Raw genomic sequence first — 7,500 nt, forward strand, 5'->3', positions numbered from 1 at the left:
TGTCTGTCTGTCTGTCCGTCTGTCTGTCTGTCTGTCTGTCTCATTTAAATACTCTTACTTTCTTCATATTTCTTTTCGTTTTGTTTATTCTTATAAGTTCTATGCTCTGTCTCTGTCTGTCTGTCTGTCTCTCTGTCTGTCTCTCTCTCTCTCTCTCTCTCTCTCTCTCTCTCTTCTTCTTCTTAACTCTTTTTTTCCTTTATTTCCTACCCTTACTCTTGGCCTCTACAAACTCTCTCTCTCTCTCTCTCTCTCTCTCTCTCTCTCTCTCTCTCTCTCGCCTCGATACAGGTCACCTTCCACCCTCCCGTCAAGTTTCCAGCAAAAATTTGCCCTCAAGTTTCCTCTCCCTCGTTTTCATTGCGGTGGTCTCAGGGCTTACCAAAGAAAACTGCTCAATACTCCCTTAACCCCTTCAGTACCATGCCGTGTTTGCATATTCATTCTGGTTACTATTTGGTGATTTTATACAGCTTCAGAAACTCATGTGGGGGATTAAAATAGTGAAGACTCTGACCATTAATCTTCTGACCTCCATAGACCCTTTCTAATGTCAATCAAATCGTCTAATCATACTCAAAAATCAAGGTAAAAATGCGTCTTAGTACTGAAGGTGTTAATATATGTGTGTCTTCATGTTTTGCTCTCTCTTCTCTATATCAAGGAGGTTATTGGTGTTTTTCCCTCGTTTTTTTTTTTGCCTATTTTTTTTATTTTTTTTTTAATCTATCTTACTACTACTAGTGGTGAAAGTGTTGTTATTGGTGGTGTTTGTGTGTTTTCTTGAGAGTGTATTGCTTTTTTTTTTTTTACGGGTGTTTTTTTAATGCTTACTTTTGTCATTCTGCTTTGTGATTTGGTGTTTTTGTTTTTCAGTACGAGTGAGTTTTTGTGTGCGTGATTAGTGTGTTAATTTTGCGATTGCACTGTTTTTTTTTTTCCTTTTCTCTTTTAATTCAACAAATGCATACTTTCTTGTTATCAATGTGTTATTATTATTATCTATTCATTTTATCTTATTTTCCTTATATTTTCCAATGAGAGCACACATTTCTCTTTCTTTAATATGCTGGTGTTCAAATTTTATGGTTCATTTATTCTATTATCATTACTTTCTTCCCTCCAACGAGTGGGTAATATTTTGCTTCCAATATGTTAGTTTTAAAAGATCTTGACTCGGCATTTTAAGTATAACCCCTTCAGCACCACATTTTCATATTCATTCTAACTACTTAATGATTTTATACAGCTTCAAATACTCATGAGGGGGATTGAAATAGTGAAGAATCTGGCCATTACTCTTCTGACCCTTGCTAATGTCAATAAAATCGTCTAAACACACCCAAAAACTCATGATAGAAAATGCATCCCAGTACTGAAAGGGGTATCCATTTTTTTTCCCATCAACAAGTGGAAAACATTATTATCACTAAGTTAGTTTAAAGATCTTGGTTCCTTTAGTACCAGGACACGTTTTCCTATTCATTCCAACTATTTGGTGATTTTACACTGCTTCAGATACTTACGAGGGGGATTAAAATAGTGAGGACTCTATCCATTAACCTTCTGACCTCCATAGACCCATGCTAATGTCAATAAAATGGTAGAAAATGCATCTCAGTACTAAAGGGGTTAAGTCCATTTTCTTTTATATACTTCTTTCTTTCTGCCATCCTCGAACGTGATTCACACCCACAGAACAACCGCAAATTTCCCGCCAAAACGAGGGATAATTCTTGCTCTGGGCCGCGAGACAAACACAAACACGCACAAACACACGTTCAATTTTCGCAAAGCAGAGACTGACGTAAGAAAAAAAAAAAAAAAAAAAAGAGAGAGAAAGAAAGAAAGAAAAAATAATAACAAAAAATATTGCAGTCCACTTGGGTTTAACGGAAGGAAATCACAGGGCACGAATGAGGGAGAGAGGGAAAGAGAGAGGAGAGGGAGAGAGGGGAGAGAGGGAGAGGGAGAGAAAAAAAAAATAAAGAAATGGTGTTAATCTAATTTTTCGCGCAAGGTCGTGAAATGCGTTTAGCAATTTCACAGCGAGAGCGAGAGAGAGAGAGAGAGAGAGAGAGAGAGAGAGAGAGAGAGAGAGAGAGAGAGAGAGAGAGAGAGAGAGAGAGAAAACACGCTCGCAAACAGGAATTCGCAAAAACAAGAAGAGAACAATGATAAAGACCCAAATTTTCAGTGAATGTTACAAATTGAAGTCAGGAAATAAAAGAAAAGAAAAATATTGAGTAAAAAAAAAATATGTTGAGAGAAATGAAAGAAAAAAAAAAATTAAAATGGATGAATGTAAAAAAAAAAAGATGAAATAGTGTTGTTGTTGTTGTTGTTGTTGTTGGTGGTGGTGGTGGTGGTGGTGATAACAAAAACAAATTAGAAGAAAAAAAAAATAATGAGTCGAGTAATGAAAGAAAGAAAGAATGAATGAATGAAAGAAACAAAGAAACGAGGAAAGAAATACACAAATCAACAAATAATCAAATAGAAAAGCAAACAAACAAACAAACAAACAAACAAACAGCACCTTCAGTTCACCTATCACTGAGCACACCAAATAAAAACACACACACACACACACACACACACACACACACACACACACACACACACACACACACACACACACACACACACACACAGTCACGTGGAAAAAAAATGGTGATCGTGTCGAAGAGGAGGAAAAAAGGAGGAAAAGAAGAAAAGAGGAAGAATAAGGAGGAGAAAAAGAGAGAGAGAGGGAAAAATGAGAAGAAGTAGGAGGAGGAGGAGAAGAGAAAAAGAAGAGAGGGAAAAAATTGAAGTAGGAGGAGGAGGAAAAAAGAAGAAAAGAAGAAAGAGGAATAAGAACTAAAGGAAGAGGAAAAAGGAGAAGAAAAGAAGAAGAAAACAAAGAAGTAGAAGGAAAAAAGGAGAAAGAGAAGAGGGAAAGAGAAGAAAAGAAGAAAGAGGAGGAAAAGAAGAAAATAAGAGGAAAAATGAAAAGAAAAGGAGGGAAAACAAGAAAAGAAGAGAAAGAGTAAAAGGAAAAACGGAAAAGAAAAAAACAGAAAGAGCAAGAAAAGAAGAACAGAAAGAAGAGAGAGAAAAAACAAAAAGGAAAAAAGAAGAACAAAAGAAGAAAGAAAACAAAGGAAGAAAAACAAGAACAAAAAGAAGAAAGAGAAAAAAACAAGGAAAAAAACGAGACACAAACACAAAACATAAAGAGCAAAATTCTTCACGAACAAAGAAACAAACAAAACTAGAGAGAGAGAGAGAGAGAGAGAGAGAGAGAGAGAGAGAGAGAGAGAGAGAGAGAGAGAGAGAGAGAGAGAGAGAGAGAGAGAGAGAGAGAGAGAGAGAGAGAAACCAGCTATTGTTCGACGAAAAGAGGTTCTATTTGACCATTAATCAAGCAAGAGAGAGAGAGAGAGAGAGAGAGAGAGAGAGAGAGAGAGAGAGAGAGAGAGAGAGAGAGAGAGAAGAGGAGATTGAATATACTAAGAGGAGAAAGAGGAACTATGATGATAAAAGAAGAGAGAGAGAGAGAGAGAGAGAGAGAGAGAGAGAGAGAGAGAGAGAGAGAGAGAGAGAGAGAGAGAGAGAGAGAGAGAGAGAGAGAGAGAGAGAGAGAGAGAGAGAGAGAGAGAGAGAGAGAGAGAGAGAGATAAATATCAGGAATTAACCAGGAATTAGGAATGAGCCAGGAATGAGATAGGAATGGGTGAAGAATCAATCAAAATAACAGAAAGAAGTCAAGTATTAATCAGGAATGGGTGAGGGAATGGGTGATGAATGGGTGAGGAATGGGTGAGGAAATGGGTGAGAGAAATGGGTGAGATAATGGGTGAGGAAATGGGTGATGAATGGGTGAAGAATGGGTGAGGAAATGGGTGATGAATGGGTGAAGAATGGGTGATGAATGGGTCAGGATTGGGTGATGAAATGGGTGAGGAATGGATGAGATAATGGGTGAATAATGGGTGATGAATGGGTGAGATAATGGGTGATGAATGGGTGAGGAATGGGTGAGGAAATGGGTGAGGAAATGGGTGAATAATGGGTGATGAATGGGTGAGGAATGGGTGAGATAATGGATGATGAATGAGTGAAGAATGGGTGAGAAAATGGGTGAGGAAATGGGTGAGGAATGGGTGATGAATGGGTGAGGAAATGGGTGAGGAATGGGTGAGGAATGGGTGATGAATGGGTGAGGTAATGGGTGAGGAATGGGTGATGAATGGGTGAGGAATGGGTGAGGAAATGGGTGAAAAATGGGTGAGGAAATGGGTGATGAATGGGCAGGAATGGGTGAAAAATAGATAATGGGTGACGAATGAGAAGAAAATGGATGATGAATGGGCAGGAATGGGTGAAAAATTGGTTAGGAATGGGTGAGAAATGGGCAGGCTCGTTGGGGGATGGGGGAGGGGAAGGAAGAGTGGCAGCGAGACGGGGGAGGTGATTCTTTCAAGGCGGGAGAGGTAGTGCGACCTCCTTCCCCCCCAGAAAGTGAGTCTGTGCCTTCACTTTCACCCAGAGCCTATTAATAGCGGGTTATTAGAGGGAAAAATGTACGTGTGCGTGTGCGTGTGTGTGTGTGTGTGTGTGTGTGTGTGTGTGTGTGTGTGTTTGTAAGCCACATGATTGTTACGTACAGGCTAAGGTTTTCCTAATGGTGCTATGATTTATGGAAGTACAGTACGTGTGTGTGTGTGTGTGTGTGTGTGTGTGTGTGTGTGTGTGTGTGTGTGTGTGTGTGTGTGTGTGTGTGTAATGAGAAATGTTTCAAGTTACGTTCATCATCTGTCACTTCTCCTCCTCCTCCTCCTCCTCCTCCTCCTCCTCCTCCTCCTACTACTACTACTATTACTACTACTACTACTACTACTACTACTACTACTACTACTAACTTCACTTACAACATTGATAGAAACATTAAAGTAAACGATTCTCTTTAAAACAATAACAATATTTCGCATCTTAAATTACTTTTTTTTTCTTTCATATAAAATAAATAGAGAGAAAGAAGAAGATTAATAACGAAAGAAAAACAATAACCCAAAAATAAACAGTAAGAAAAAGGAGAGAGAATAAAAATGAGAATAAAATAGAATAAAAGATGGAAAAATGAAGAGAAATCTAAAAAAAAAAAATAAGAAAAAAAAAGGTAACGAAAAAATGAAAGGAGTAAAAGGAAACACACACACACACACACACACACACACACACACACACACACACACACACACACACACACACACCACGAAAAGATAATAATGTTGCCATAAACAATTATATCAACCTTTAATTGTCCCATATAAGAAGGACCAAGGTCAGTGTGTGTGTGTGTGTGTGTGTGTGTGTGTGTGTGTGTGTGTGTGTGTGTGTGTGTGTGTGTTCCATCCACCATATTGTGTTACTAACTAGACCTGATGCCCTTGTTTCTCTTACTGTTTGTTTGTTTCTTTTGTTTGTTTATTAGCTTATTCGTTTTTTTTTTTTTTGTTCCTCCAGCGGTGGTCAGTAAATCAGATTTTTTTCCTCCTCTTTCGCTTCAGTAATCTCTCTCTCTCTCTCTCTCTCTCTCTCTCTCTCTCTCTCTCTCTCTCTCTCTCTCTCTTCCCTCCCATTCTCTCTCTTTTTCAGATGCACAGTGGTAATGTGAGAGAGGGCACGTTTCTGAGTGTGTGTGTGTGTGTGTGTGTGTGTGTGTGTGTGTGTGTGTGTGTGTGTGGTTTACCTTGTCAAGGCCTCCTTCAGGACGACAACCTCCTCCACACCTGACGTCACACCTGTGGGAAATATAGAAACCTCGTGACGTCATCTGCTAACATTAAGACGCTGTGGTGATTGGCTGGCTGTGTAGGCGTGTGTGGGTGCGTAGGGGTGACAGTGTAGTGGTGCGGTATAGCAATGGAGTGTAGAGGTGTATAGAGTGTATAGAGTAACTTTAGCAACTGTATGGGGTGAGATTCCTTGGTGCTCCAGTGAAATAAGTAGCAATATATTAGAGTTTTTGTAGTGGTAATTAGTTAAGTTAGGTTAGGCTAGGTTAGGTTAGGTTAGTGATGGAATGTAAGTGGAGTGAGATTCTGTGGTTAATAGATGAATACTGATATTCTTTGAGAGTCTAGTGAAACAGTACTCAGAGAACAGAATTTTGCATCGATAATTAATAGATCAGGTTAGATTAGGTTAGGTAGAGATGAGAGGTAGGTAGTTTAGATTGTGTGATAAGGTTAATAGTAGTAGTAGTAGTAGTAGTAGTAGTAGTAGTAGTAGTAGTAGTAGCAGTAGAATGAAATCACGTAACATTAACCTATTGTATCGTAATAGGATAAGACAGTGCGATAATGTGACAAAGTGATACCGAAATAATGGAGCATGTAAGCAGCAGTAATGGGATAGAATAGCATAATGATAATGAGATAAGATAGGAGAACACTAAGAGGATTAAATAATATGACGATAAGACAAAGGCAACATTAGACTTATTCCGCACCACTGCACACACACACACACACACACACACACACACACACACACACACACACACCTTCCAAACAAGAAACATAAATACTTAGAGAATTAACTAATAAAAGAGAGAAAGCCAAGGAAATCTACAATATTAACCCCTTCAGTACTGGAACACATTTTTACCTTGAGATTTGTGTACGAAGAGACCATTTTATTGACATTAGGAAGGGTCTATGGAGGTCAGAAGATTATTGGCCACAGTCTTCATTATTCTATTCCCCACATAATTTTCTGAAGCTGCATAAAATCACCAAATAGTAAGCAGAATGAATATGGAAACGCGTCATGGTACTGAAGAGGATAAAAGGGAAAACTTAATAGACAAGGATGAAGAATTGAACATACATAGACATACATAAACATACATACAAGGATAGGTTAAAAGTGTAGTCCCTGCCTATCATAACTACCACTTGACTCACCAAGACGAGAGGCATTGTAGCAGTAATGGTTGTGGTAATAGTGAGTGATACTAGTAATAGTGATTTTATTATGCATTGAAGCTGCCAAGGGGTGTAGAAAAAAATCTTAACACCTCACCATTAAACATTACTCCCGCCACTCATTCTACCACTCAAGGGCACGCACACACACACACACACACACACACACACACACACACACACACACACACACACGTCTATATATACAAGAAATCATAGTTACAGTTTATCTTCTCAGTAAAATTTTGCTTTCTCTAATTAAATTGTTTTCCTTCACTCACTCTCTCACTTTCTTTACATTTCTCTTTATAAATAGACTCCCCCTCCGCCCCCCCGACACCCCACACACACAAAAAAAAAAACAGAAAAAACGACATTTAATTTACGTCAAACCAATAAATAATAGGAAGAAAATATTAATACTACATATACCTACACACACACACACACACACACACACACACACACACACACACACACACACACACACACACACACACACACACTCTCTCTCTCTCTCTCT

The 7,500-nt window shown here is 38.6% G+C and overlaps 1 protein-coding gene and 1 long non-coding RNA gene across 5 annotated transcripts in view; one reads left to right on the top strand and one right to left on the bottom strand.

Annotated features, from left to right (window-relative positions):
* The window catches only part of LOC123501340, a 160,282-nt gene that overhangs the window by 63,050 nt on the left and 89,732 nt on the right, over positions 1-7,500 (bottom strand). For both annotated transcript variants that reach the window (XR_006673608.1, XR_006673606.1), the window contains exon 4: positions 5,738-5,789. This is a non-coding gene — a long non-coding RNA (uncharacterized LOC123501340). The remainder of the gene's footprint in view (positions 1-5,737; positions 5,790-7,500) is intronic.
* The window catches only part of LOC123501338 (uncharacterized PE-PGRS family protein PE_PGRS54-like), a 78,938-nt gene that overhangs the window by 633 nt on the left and 70,805 nt on the right, over positions 1-7,500 (top strand). The window lies entirely within an intron of this gene.

The sequence above is a fragment of the Portunus trituberculatus genome, chromosome 9, assembly GCF_017591435.1.
Source record: "Portunus trituberculatus isolate SZX2019 chromosome 9, ASM1759143v1, whole genome shotgun sequence".
Classification (NCBI taxonomy): domain Eukaryota; kingdom Metazoa; phylum Arthropoda; class Malacostraca; order Decapoda; family Portunidae; genus Portunus; species Portunus trituberculatus.